This window comes from Somniosus microcephalus, chromosome 16 (genome assembly GCF_052327205.1).
Source record: "Somniosus microcephalus isolate GS21.2 chromosome 16, FLI_Smic_1.0, whole genome shotgun sequence".
NCBI classification, from domain to species: Eukaryota; Metazoa; Chordata; class Chondrichthyes; order Squaliformes; family Somniosidae; genus Somniosus; species Somniosus microcephalus.
The window spans coordinates 3,110,352-3,123,175 of NC_141002.1; the positions used below are offsets into that span (position 1 = coordinate 3,110,352).

At 46.5% G+C, this 12,824-nt stretch overlaps 1 pseudogene; it reads right to left on the reverse strand.

The window, feature by feature from the left end:
- Nucleotides 1–2,055: 2,055 nt before the first annotated feature.
- The window catches only part of LOC147105944 (haloacid dehalogenase-like hydrolase domain-containing 5), a 37,934-nt pseudogene continuing 27,165 nt past the window's right edge, over nt 2,056–12,824 (reverse strand).

Here is a 12,824-nt window from a genome sequence, read left to right on the forward strand (position 1 = left end):
TCAATGACTGGCGAGGAAAGGGAAGTTAGAGATGGGGCGATAGTTTGCAAGGACAGAGGGGTTAAGGGTATTTTTTTTGAGGAGTTGGTGATGATGGTGGTTTTGCAGGGGAGGGGGGCAGTACCTGAGGAGAGGGAACTGTTTACAATATCAGCAGGCAGGAAGGGAAGTTGGGTGGTCAGCAGTTTGGTGGGAATAGGGTCGAGAGAGCAGGAGGTGGGTCTCGTGGACAAGATGAGCTTGGAGAAGGCTTGACGGGAGGCAGGAGAGAAAGATGAGGGTTTGGAACTATGGTAGAGGGGAGCCTGGGGGAAGGAGGGAAGGAAGTGGCAGAGGTGGCTGAAAGGACGTGCTCAATCTTTGTGACCAAGAAGTCCATGAGGTGAGGGTGATGGGGCAGGGCAGAGTGGTTTATGATTGGTAGTGAAGAGTGTTATCGTTGCATTCCAGGATGATCCTGGCAGCACGGTGGCATAGTGGTTAGCACTGTTGCCTCACAGCGCCATGGACCCGGGTTCAAATCTGGCCTCGGGTGACTGTGTGGAGTTTGCACATTCTCCCCGTGTTTGCGTGGGTTTCCTCCGGGTGCTCCGGTTTCCTCCCACAGTCCAAAGATGTGCGGGTTAGGTTGATTGGCCATGATAAAAATTGGCCCTTAGTATTAGGGGGGGATTAAATACGTGGGGTTACGGGGATAGGGCTTGGGTGGGATGGCTGTCGGTGTAGGGACCGGGTGCTAGGGTTTGGATGATCAGCCATGATCTCGTTGAATGGCGGAGCAGGCTCGAAGGGCCGAATGGCCTACTCCTGCTCCTAGTTTCTATGCTTCTATGGAGCAGTGGTTGGTTTTGTAGGAGGAGCGTGAGGCCTTGGTAATATTTGATGTGGTGCGGCCTGATCTGGTGATGGATGGTAAACCAGATACTCTCGAACACCTATCCCTGGGACTTCGGGAAGGGAAAATGGAGGAAGAGAGGTGAGGGACTGAGAAAATTGATAGCTTGGGGCAAATGGAGGCCCAAAGGCAGTTCGCAACTTGGGGGATAGTTTTTCTAGGGTTGAAAACTGATGGAAATGGAGCAGGAAATGGGTAGGAAGATAAGGGAGGGGCAGCGAGGGATATAAGAAAGTGGCCTCGTCACTGACCAAGACCATGGAGTGATCAAGAGCCTCAGGAGAGGGATGGTGAGGTCGATGGGGTGACAAGTGAACAGGTCACGGGCTCTTCCTGCTCTGTGTGAACAGGTCACGGGCTCTTCCTGCTCTGTGTGTAGGGCTCAGTACCACACTGGGTGAGATCAGCTCACTCAGCACAGGCCGGGGATGGACCTGGACTCTTCCTGCTCTGTGTGGGGCTCAGTACCACACAAAGTGGTCTGTTCCATTCTTAAACCTGGTAAGAAAATACAAGTAAAAATTTTTTTCCTGAATCAATTTATTCTGATATAATCTGTTGAAGTGATGCATGGTTACTTCGACCGTGTAGTAATACAGTATCTAAAAAAGCTGCTACATTTCTGATGAACTAGCAGTGTCACAGAAGAATCGACAGGACCTCGGTTCCAGGTGACTCCAGGGACAAAAGGAGAATGAGGAGCCGAGACCCCCAGACATGCGGGCAATGTGGCCCTTCCCAGCTCCTACTCAAATGTTAGCAGAGAGCTCCTTTACTGCCTCACTACCAACAGAAGCTTCCACTTATACAGCACCTTTAACAGAGGAAAATGTCCCGAGGCTTTTCACAGGTGTGTAATCAGACAACCATTGACACCAAATTGATCAAACGTTTGGTCAAAGAGGTGGGTTTTAAGGAGCGTCTGACTGGAGCAGAGAGTTTTAGGGAGGAAATCAGCCTGTTACAGTGGACGACAATCAACAAACCCTGACCCCTCGATTAGATTCCAGCCTGTAACTTACTCCCGGGTATCTGTTATTCTATTTATAAACCCCCTGAACCCCTCGATTAGATTCCAGCCTGTAACTCACTCCCGGGTATCTGTTATTCTATATGTAAACCCCCCCCCCCCCACCGAACCCCTCGATTAGATTCCAGCCTGTAACTCACTCCCGGGTATATTGAGGGTTGTACACAGCTGTCTTTATTGGCACCTTGACAAGTTTTATTTTGTTGCTTTGTTCTGCTGCTCTATAACTAACGCTTCCACTTCTCCCCAGCTCTCAGGCATCTCTGGTGCAGAGTGAGAGTGCATAAGGAGTGCACATGAATAAAAGAGCCAAGTAGCACCCCTGGTCCCAGTCCAGGTGATGCGGCAGCTCTTCACTGTGATTGCAGGCCTCTGTCCTCTCTGAAAACAAGGTCGACGGCATCATTCACATCCTGCACCTTGAAGGTCAGCTCCACCAGACTGGGGTCAAAGTGGAAATCCCTGTGCCCATGGAACACGGTCTCTGTTACGCTTACACTGGGGTCACACGGCACCTCTTCATGGCGGCTGCACACCAGGATGGATTTGCAGCTCTCTCTGGTGCTGCCCGCCAGCTCACCCTCTTGTACCGGAGCCCAGTACACTGCCTGCTGCCACTTTGGCCGTGACTCGCAGTTGGTGGGCATTCTGCACATAGCAATTGTACAGGTTCGCACCATAGACGTTCGACATCGGGTTGTCCCTGTTAGAAGTAAATACAGAACAGGAAGATGGACATGAGAAACACACACGGTGAGAACAATCAGACCCACGAGGTCACCAGCACCCACCCAGTCACTTCATTTCATCAAACACTCCCAGCGCAAGTACAGCACGGGTTAGATAGAGAGTAAAGCTCCCTCTACAATGTCCCATCAAACACTCCCAGGACAGGTACAGATGGGTTAGATACAGAGTAAAGCTCCCTCTACAATGTCCCATCAAACACTCCCAGGGCAGGTACAGACGGGTTAGATACAGACGGGTTAGATACAGCGTAAAGCTCCCTCTACACTGTCTCATCAAACACTCCCAGGACAGGTACAGACGGGTTAGATACTGAGTAAAGCTCCCTCTACAATGTCCCATCAAACACTCCCAGGACAGGTACAGCACAGGTCGGATGGCAGATGCAGTATAATGTGTATAAATGCGAAGTTATCCACTTTGGTGGCAGAAACAGGAAGACAGATTATCTGAACGGCAATAGATTGGGAAAAGGGGAAGTGCAACGAGACCTGGGTGTCCTTGTGCACCAGTCGCTGAAGGTAAGCATGCAGGTGCAGCAGGCAGTTAAGAAGGCATAGGCCCCTCGAGCCTGCTCCGCCATTTAATAAGATCATGGCTGATCATCCAAATTCAGCACCTTGTCCCTGCTTTCTCCCCATATCCCTTGATCCCTTTAGCCTTGAGAAATATATCTAACTCCTTCTTGAATATATTTAATGAATTGGCCTCAACTGCCTTTTGTGGTAGAGAATTCCACAGGTTCACCACTCTCTGGGTGAAGAAATTCCTCCTCATCTCTGTCCTAAATGGCTTACCCCTTATCCTTAGACTGTGACCCCTGGTTCTGGACTCCCCCGCCATCGGGAACATCCTTCCTGCATCTAGTCTGTCTAGTCCTGTTAGAATTTTATAAGTTTCAATGAGATCCCCTCATTCTTCTAAACTCTAGCGAATATAAGCCCAAGAATATCCTTCCTCAGATAAGGCGACCAAAACTGCACACAATACTCAAGGTGTGGTCTTACCAAGGCCCTGTACAACTGCAGCAAGACATCCTGTACTCGAATCCTCTCGCTATGAAGGCCAACATACCATTTGCCTTCTTAAACGCCTGCTGCACCTGCATGCTTACCTTCATTGACTGGTGTACAAGAACACCCAGGTCTCGTTGCACTTTCCCTTCTCCCAATCTATTGCCATTCAGATAATAATCTGCCTCCCTGTTTTTGCCACCAAAGTGGATAACCTCACATTTATCCACATTATACTGCACCTGCCATGCATCTGCCCAATCACCCAACCTATCCAAATCATACTGGAGTTTCTCGGCATCCTCCTCACAGCACACATGCCCACCCAGCTTTGTGTCGTCTGCAAACTTGGAGATATTACATCTAGTTCCCTCGTCTAGATCATTAATATATATTGTGAATAGCTGGGTTCCTAGCACCGATCCCTGCGGTACCCCACTAGTCACTGCCTGCCACTCAGAAAAAGACTCGTTTATTCCAACTCTTTGCTTCCTGTCTGCCAACCAGTTCTCTATCCAAGTCAGTACCTTACCCCCAATCCCATGTGCTTTAACTTTACTCACTAATCTCTTATGGTAAATGGTATGTTGGCCTTCATAGCGAGAGGATTCAAGTACAGGAGCAAGGACGTCTTGCTGCAGTTGTACAAGGCCTTGGTGAGACCACACCTTGAGTATTGTGTGCAGTTTTGGTCGCCTTATCTGAGGAAGGATGTTCTTGCCATGGAGGGAGTGCAGCGAAGATTCACCATACTGATACCTGGGATGGCAGGAATGACGTATGAAGAGAGATTGAGTTGATTAGGCTTATATTCGCTAGAGTTTAGAAGAGTGAGAGGGGATCTCATTGAAACTTATAAAATTCTAACAGGACTAGACAGACTAGATGCAGGAAGGATGTTCCCAATGGCGCGGGAGTCCAGAACCAGGGGTCACAGTCTAAGGATAAGGGCTAAGCTATTTAGGATTGAGATGAGGAATTTCTTCACCCAGAGAGTGGTGAACCTGTGGAATTCTCTACCAGAGAAGGCAGTTGAGGCCAACTTATTAAATATATTCAAGAAGGAGTTAGATATATTTCTTAAGGCTAAAGGGATCAAGGAATATAGGGAGAAAACAGGGACAGGGTACTGAATTTGGATGATCACCCATGATCTCATTAAATGGTGGAACAGGCTCGAGGGGCCGAATGGCCAACTCCTGCTCCTATCTTCTATGTTTCTATGATGCAGAGTAAAGCTCCCTCTACACTGTCCCATCAAACACTCCCAGGGCAGGTACAGCACGGTTTAGATACAGAGTAAAGCTCCCTCTACACTGTCCGATCAAATATTCCCAGGGCAGGTACAGCACAGGTTAGATACAGAGTAAAGCTCCCTCTACGCTGTCCGATCAAATATTCCCAGGGCAGGTACAGCATGGGTTAGATACAAAGTAAATCTCCCTCTACACTGCCCTATCAAACACTCCCAGGGCAGGTACAGCACGGGTTAGATACAGAGTAAAGCTCCCTCTACACTGTCCCATCAAACACTCCCAGGGCAGGTACAGCACGGGTTAGATACAGAGTAAAGCTCCCTCTACACTGTCCGATCAAATATTCCCAGGGCAGGTACAGCATGGGTTAGATACAGAGTAAATCTCCCTCTACACTGCCCTATCAAACACTCCCAGGGCAGGTACAGCACGGGTTAGATAGAGAGTAAAGCTCCCGCTACACTGTTCCAACAAACCTTCCCAGGGCAGGTACAGCACGGGATAGATACAGAGCAAAGCTCCCTCTACACATAAGAACATAAGAAATAAGAACAGGAATAGGCCATACGACCCCTCGAGCCTGCTCCGCAATTCAATAAGATCATGGCTGATGATCGACCTCAACTCCACTTTCCTGCCCGATCTCCATATCCCTTGATTCCCCTTGAATCCAAAAATCTATCGATCTCAGCCTGAATATACTCAAAGACTCAGCATTCACAGCCCTTTGGGGCAGAGAATTCCAAAGATTAGGAGGAGTGAAGAAATTCTTCCTCATCTCAGTCTTAAATGGCTGACCCCTTATCCTGAGACTATGGCACCTCGTTCTAGACTCGCCAGTCAGGGGAAACATCCTCTCAGAAACTATCCTGTCAATCCCCTTCAGAATCATGTATGTTTCAATGAGATCACCTCTCATTCTTCTAAACTCCAGAGAGTATCGGCCCATTCTACACAATCTCTCATCATAGGACAGCCCTCTCATCCCAGGAATCAATCTAAGTGCACTGCACTATCTCCAAGGCAAGTATATCCTTCCTTAGATAAGGAGACCAAAACTGTGCCCAGTACTCCAGGTGTGGTCTCACCAAGGCCCTGTACAATTGTAGCAAGACTTCCTTACTCTTATACTCCAACCCCCTTGCAATAAAGGCCAACATGCCATTTGCCTTCCTTATTGCTTGCTGAACCTGCATGCTAGCTTTCTGTGTTTCTTGCACGAGGACACTCAAATCTCTCTGAACACCAACATTTGAAAGTTTCTCACCATTTAAAAAATATTCTGTTTTTCTATTCTTCTTACCTGACATTTCCCTACATTATACTCCATCTGCCACCTTACTGCCCACTCACTCAGTCTATCTATATCCCTTTGCAGACTCTGTGTTCTCCTCACAGCTTACTGTCCCACCTAGCTTTGTATCATCAGCAAACTTGGATACATTACACTCGGTCCCTTCATCTAGGTCATTAATATAGATTATAAATAGCTGAGGCCCCAACACTGATCCTTGCGGCACCCACTAGTTACAGCCTGCCGACCTGAAAAAGATCAGTGGATTCCAGCATTTTCCCGATGACTGATGTCGGGCTAACTGGCCTGTTATTCCCTGTTTTCGCTCTCCCTCCTTTCTTGAATAGCGATGTTACATTTACAACCTTCCAAACCGCTGGGGCCGTTCTACAATCTCGGGAATTTTGGAAGATCAAAACCAATGCATCCACTATCTCTTCAGCCACCTCTTTTAGAACCCTAGGATGTAGGCCGTCAGGTCCAGGGGATTTGTCAGCCTTTAGTCCCATTAGTTTCTCTAGTACTTTTTCTCTACTTATATTAATTACATAAAGTTCCTCATTAGACCCTTGGTTCCCCACTATTTTTGGTATGCTTTTTGTGTCTTCTACTGTGAAGAATGATACAAAATATTTGTTTAACGTTTCTGCCATTTCCTTATTCCCCATAATAATTTCTCCTGTCTCAGCCTCTAAGGGACCAACGTTTACTTTCGCTACTCTTTTCCTTTTTACATACTGATGGAAACTCTTACAATCTGCTTTTATATTTCTTGCTCATTTTCTCTCATATTCTATTTTTTCCCTCTTTATCAATTTTTTGGTCACCCTTTGCTGGTTTCTGAAACTTTCCCAATCCTCAGGCTTACTATTATTCTTTGCAAAATTATAAGCTTCTTTCAATCTAATGCTATCCTTAACTTCTTCAGTTAGCCACGGTTGGATCACTTTTCCCGTGGAGTTTTTGTTTCTCTCTGGAATGTATTTTTGTTGAAAATTATGAAATATTTCTTTAAATGCTAGCTACTACTTATCTACCGCCATACCTTTTAATCTATTTTTCCAATCTACCTTAGCCAACTCGCACCTCATACCTATGCAATTGGCTTTATTTAAGTTTAAGACTCTAGTTTCAGACTTAGGCAAGTCACTCTCAAACTTAATGTGAAATTCCATCATATTATGATAACTCTGCCCCAGAGGATCCTTTACTATGAGAATGTAGGAATCGTCAGATCCCTAACTGAAGCACTGAGGTCGAGTCAGTCCGATAATAAAATGAAGTTTAATAGAAACTAGAGAACAAACAATGGCATGCAGGAGAAATAATCAACAGGTCTTTTCTGGTGCTGGTTTCACGAGGTCTGAGTTGGGAACCTCCCACTCTCTGACGTCATGACATCATCACGTTTCCCGCCGTTCGGGGCGTCACGTGACCAACATGATGACGTCATCGCGCTGATTCTGGGGCTTATCCAGAATGGCTATTTACAAACAGTAAACAAACATAGGTGCTAGCACTCTGTTAAAGGCAGTTATACATTTATACAGGAGTCCGTTGGTGGCTTTGCCACAAGATTGCTAATTAACCCTGTGTCATTACACAATACAAGATCTAAAATAGCCTGTTCCCTGGTTGCTCCATGACATATTGTTCGAGGAAACTGTCCCGAATGCATTCCATGAACTCGTCCTCCAGACTACCTCTGCCAATTTGATTTGTCCAGTCTATATGACGATTAAAGTCCCCCACGATTATTGTAATACCTTTGTTACAAGCTCCTACTATTTCTTGATTAATATTTTGTCCAACGGTATAGCTACTGTTATATACTACTCCCACCAGTGTTTTCTGCCCCTTGTTATTCCTCATCTCCACCCATACTGATTCTACTTCCTGGTCTTCTGAGCCAAGATCCTTTCTCGCTACTGTCCTTATGCCAGGGCTACTCCCCTCCTTTTCCATTCTGCCTGTCTTTTCGAAACGTCAAGTACCCTGGAACATTTAGTTCCCAACCTTGGTCACCTTACAACCACATCTCTGTAATGGCTATTAGATCAAACCCATTTATCTCTATTTGTGCCACTAGTTCATCTATCTTAGGGGAGTTATCGCAGGGGAGTTATCATTATTGGCAGGGGTGTCTTGGCCAATATTTATCCGTCAACCAACATAACAAATACAGATTATCTGGTCATTATCACATTGCTGTTTGTGGGACCTTGCTGTGCGCAAATTAGCTGCCGCGTTTCCTACATTACAACAGTGACTCCACTTAAAAAAAGTACTTAATTGGCTGTAAAGCGCTTTGGGACGTCCTGTGGACGTGAAACTGCTATGGCAATGCAAGTCTTTCTTTTTCTTGTTACGAATGCTTCGTGCATTCAGATAAAGAGCCATTAATTTAATTTTTTTTATCATTATTCCCTGTTTTGACCTTATTCTCTGCTGCACTGCTACCGTTAAACTCTCTGTCCCTTCCTGTCACTCTGCTTATTTTTACCCAAATCGCTACACTGCTCTACTGCCTTGACCTTTCTCTTCAGGTTTCTAAATTTCCCCTCACATGACCCTCCAACCCCTTTTTTAGGTTAAATCCCTACACTGTCCCATCAAACACTTCCAGGGCAGGTACAGCACGGGTTAGATACAGAGTAAAGCTCCCTCTACACTGTCCCATCAAACACTCCCAGGGCAGGTACAGCACGGGTTAGATACAGAGTAAAGCTCCCTCTACACTGTCCCATCAAACACTCCCAGGGCAGGTACAGCACGGGTTAGATACAGAGTAAAGCTCCCTCTACACTGTCCCATCAAACACTCCCAGGGCAGGTACAGCACGGGTTAGATACAGAGTAAAGCTCCCTCTACACTGCCCCGTCAAACACTCCCAGGGCAGGTACAGTACAGTGTTAGATACAGAGTAAAGCTCCCTCTACACTGCCCCATCAAACACTCCCAGGGCAGGTACAGCACTGGTAAGATACAGAGTAAAGCTCCCTCTGCACTGTCCCATCAAACACTCCCAGGGCAGGTACAGCACGGGTTAGATACAGAGTAAAGCTCCCTCTACACTGTCCCATCAAACACTCCCAGGGCAGGTACAGCATGGGTTAGATACAGAATAAAGCTCACTCTACATTGTCCCATCAAACACTCCCAGGGCAGGTACAGCACGGGTTAGATACAGAGTAAAGCTCCCTCTACACTGTCCCATCAAACACTCCCAGGGCAGGTACAGCACGGGTTAGATACAGAGTAAAGCTCCCTCTACACTGTCCCATCAAACACTCCCAGGGCAGGTACAGCACGGGTTAGATACAGAGTAAAGCTCCCTCTACACTGTCCCATCAAACACTCCCAGGGTAGGTACAGCACGGGTTAGATACAGAGTAAAGCTCCCTCTACACTGTCTCATCAAACACTTCCAGGGCAGGTACAGCACGGGTTAGATACAGAGTAAAGCTCCCTCTACACTGTCCCATCAAACACTCCCAGGGCAGGTACAGCACGGGTTAGATACAGAGTAAAGCTCCCTCTACACTGTTCCATCAAACATTTCCAGGTCAGGTACAGCATGGGTTAGATACAGAGTAAAACTCCCTCTACACTGTCCCATCAAACACTCCTAGGGCAGGTACAGCACGGGTTAGATACAGTGTAAAGCTCCCTCTACACTGTCCCATCAAACATTCCCAGGGCAGGTACAGCATGGGTTAGATACAGAGTAAAGCTCCCTCTACACTGTCCCATCAAACACTCCCAGGGTAGGTACAGCACGGGTTAGATACAGAGTAAAGCTCCCTCTACACTGTCTCATCAAACACTCCCAGGGTAGGTACAGCACGGGTTTGATACAGAGTAAAGCTCCCTCTGCACTGTCCCATCAAACACTCCCAGGGCAGGTACAGCATGGGTTAGATACAACAAGAACAACAGCAACTTTCCTTTATACAGCGCCTTTAATGACGTAAAATGTCCGAAGACGCTTCACAGGAGCGATTATCAAACAAAATTTGACTCCGAGTCACTTAAGGTGATATTAGGGCAGTTGTTCAATGAAGTAGGTTTTAAGGAAAGTCTTAAAGGAGGAAAGAGAGGCAGAGAGGCGGGGAGGTTTATGAGGGAATTGTAGAGCTTGGGATCCAGGCAGCTGAAAGCATGGCCATCAATGGTGCAGCAATTACAATCAGGGATGCGCCAGAGGCCAGAATTGGAGGAGCACAGAAACGCTGTGGGTCTGGAGGAGGTTTCTACTATAAGGAGGGGCGAGGCCATGGAGGGATTTGAAAACAAGGATGAGAATTTTAAAATCGAGGTGTTGCTGAACTGGGAGCCAATGTAGGTCAGCGAGCACAGCAGAGTTTTGGATGAGCTTAAGTTAGTAGTGGGTGGAATCTGGGAGGCCAGCCAGGGGTGCGTTGGAATAGTCAAGTCTAGAGGTAAGAAAGGCATGGATGAGGATTTCAGAGGTAGATGAGCTGAGGCAAGAGGTGAAGATGGGCGATATTACGGAGAAAATAGGCGGTCTTGGTGATGGAGTGGATATGTGGTCGGCTATGTTTCCTGTAATTTTTTTGGCCATGCACGGCTCATTCAAAATACTGCGCATGTGCGACTTTTACACTGAAAGGCCAGCAAACCGGCTGTGCGGGTTCCCTGGAGCAGTGCGTAGCCACACCGCCACAGACCTTACAGAGAACACTGGTGGTCCAGCACTCATCTTGGGGTCAGATACAACACCAAGGATGCGAACAGTCTGGTTCAGCCTCAGACAGGGAGAGGGATGGAGTCGGTGGCCAGGGAACGGAGTTTGTGGCAGGGACCGAAGACAATGGGTACTGGGTGACTGTGTCACAAAAGTATAAAGTGCAGTGACCCAGGAGATGGGGAGGTCCTATTGAAGTCCCTCATCCCTGGTACCATTCTAGTAAATCTCCTCTGCACACTCTCCAAGGTCTTGATATCCTCCCTAAAGTGTGGTGCCCAGAATTGGACACAATACTCCAGCTGAGGCCTAACCAGTGATTTATAAAGGTTCACCATAACTTCCTTCTTTTTGTACTCTCTGCCTCTATTTATAAAGCCAAGGATCCCATACGCTTTTTAACAGCTGACCAACTTGTCCTGCCACCTTCAAACATTTGTCTACATTCACCCCCAGGTCTCTCTGTTCCTGCACCCACTTTAAAATTGTACCTTTTTGTTTCTATTGCCTCTCCTCATTCTTCCTTCCAAAATGCATCACTTCACACTTCTCTGTATTAAATTTCATCTGCCATGTGTCTGCCCATTTTACTCGTGTGTCGATGTCCTCCTGAAGTCTGTTACTATCCTCCTCGCTGATTACTACATTTCTGAGTTTTGTGTCATTTGCAAACTTTGAACTTATGCCCCCTATACCCAAGTCCTGTCACTAATAGAAATCAAAATGTTATATATATATTGGGCCAGAAATTCCAGGCCAGAAGCGTGAGTACGGTCGGCTTACTCACGCTTCTGGCCGTTGGAAATGCCGGCGTTCAGCATGAACAGCGCATGCGGGGAACGCCGGCATTTCCAGACCTCGAGCGCGTGCGACTGCACAGGCAGCACTTGCGCAGTGAACTTCGTGGATTTCATTCATGAAATCCGTGAGGTTAAGTCCTTAGAAGTTACACTGAAAAAAAGCAAGTGTAAAGTGGTTCATTGGCTGCGGAGGAAGATATATTTTATCGTGGAGCTTTTGAAATGCAATATTTTTGTTTGGGAAAGGGAGGGAAGTTATTTTAAGAAATTTTAAGTAAGTTTTAAAGTTAAATTTTTTTTTTTTTTAAAGCGTTTTCAGAATGGTAGGTAGAAGGAGCAATTGTGGCTGTGTGAATGGAATGTGAGAATGAGTTATGTATGTATGTCCACATATATTCCTTTACGTATATGTATGTATGTTTTTAATTATGATTTTCCAATAAATTACTTTCTCTGAAAGTCATAATTAAATAATACATTCATACACATAAGTAAAGGAATATATACATAACACGCAAAGGAATATATACAGACATACATACTTTCAGAAGCTCCACGATAAGAAATATCTTCCTCCGCTGCCTCTGTAGCAACTGTACCCATGCTTTTCTCATGTGTAAGTTGTAATGACTGCACCTCACTGAAAGCATTAATGAAAGCGGCGAATTATACTGCGCACACGCTGCATGTGCAGTCGCACGCGTTCTGCCTCTGAACCCCTTCGTTCAGAGGACAGGAAATGCCGGTTTTCCCCACATGCACTGTGCATGCTGAAAACCGGCATTTCATCCGGCCAGATGCGTAAGTACCCCGACCGTACTAGCGCATTTGGAAGGGAATTATTGGGCCAACATTTTACATGTCAATAAAATAAAAAATTTAACACTTGCACGACTTGCCCCCTCGCATCTGCGACTGAGGGTCCAAGGAGGTGCATTGCGCAAGAGGTCATCATCGGACGTATCCTCACACTGTTCCCTTTGGGGAACTGTATGAAGTGGTGGAAGGATTTATGGCCGTGATTAACGCTCATTCCGTGACCGTAACCATCTTTGAACCAGCCATTAGGGTGGTTAGTCCT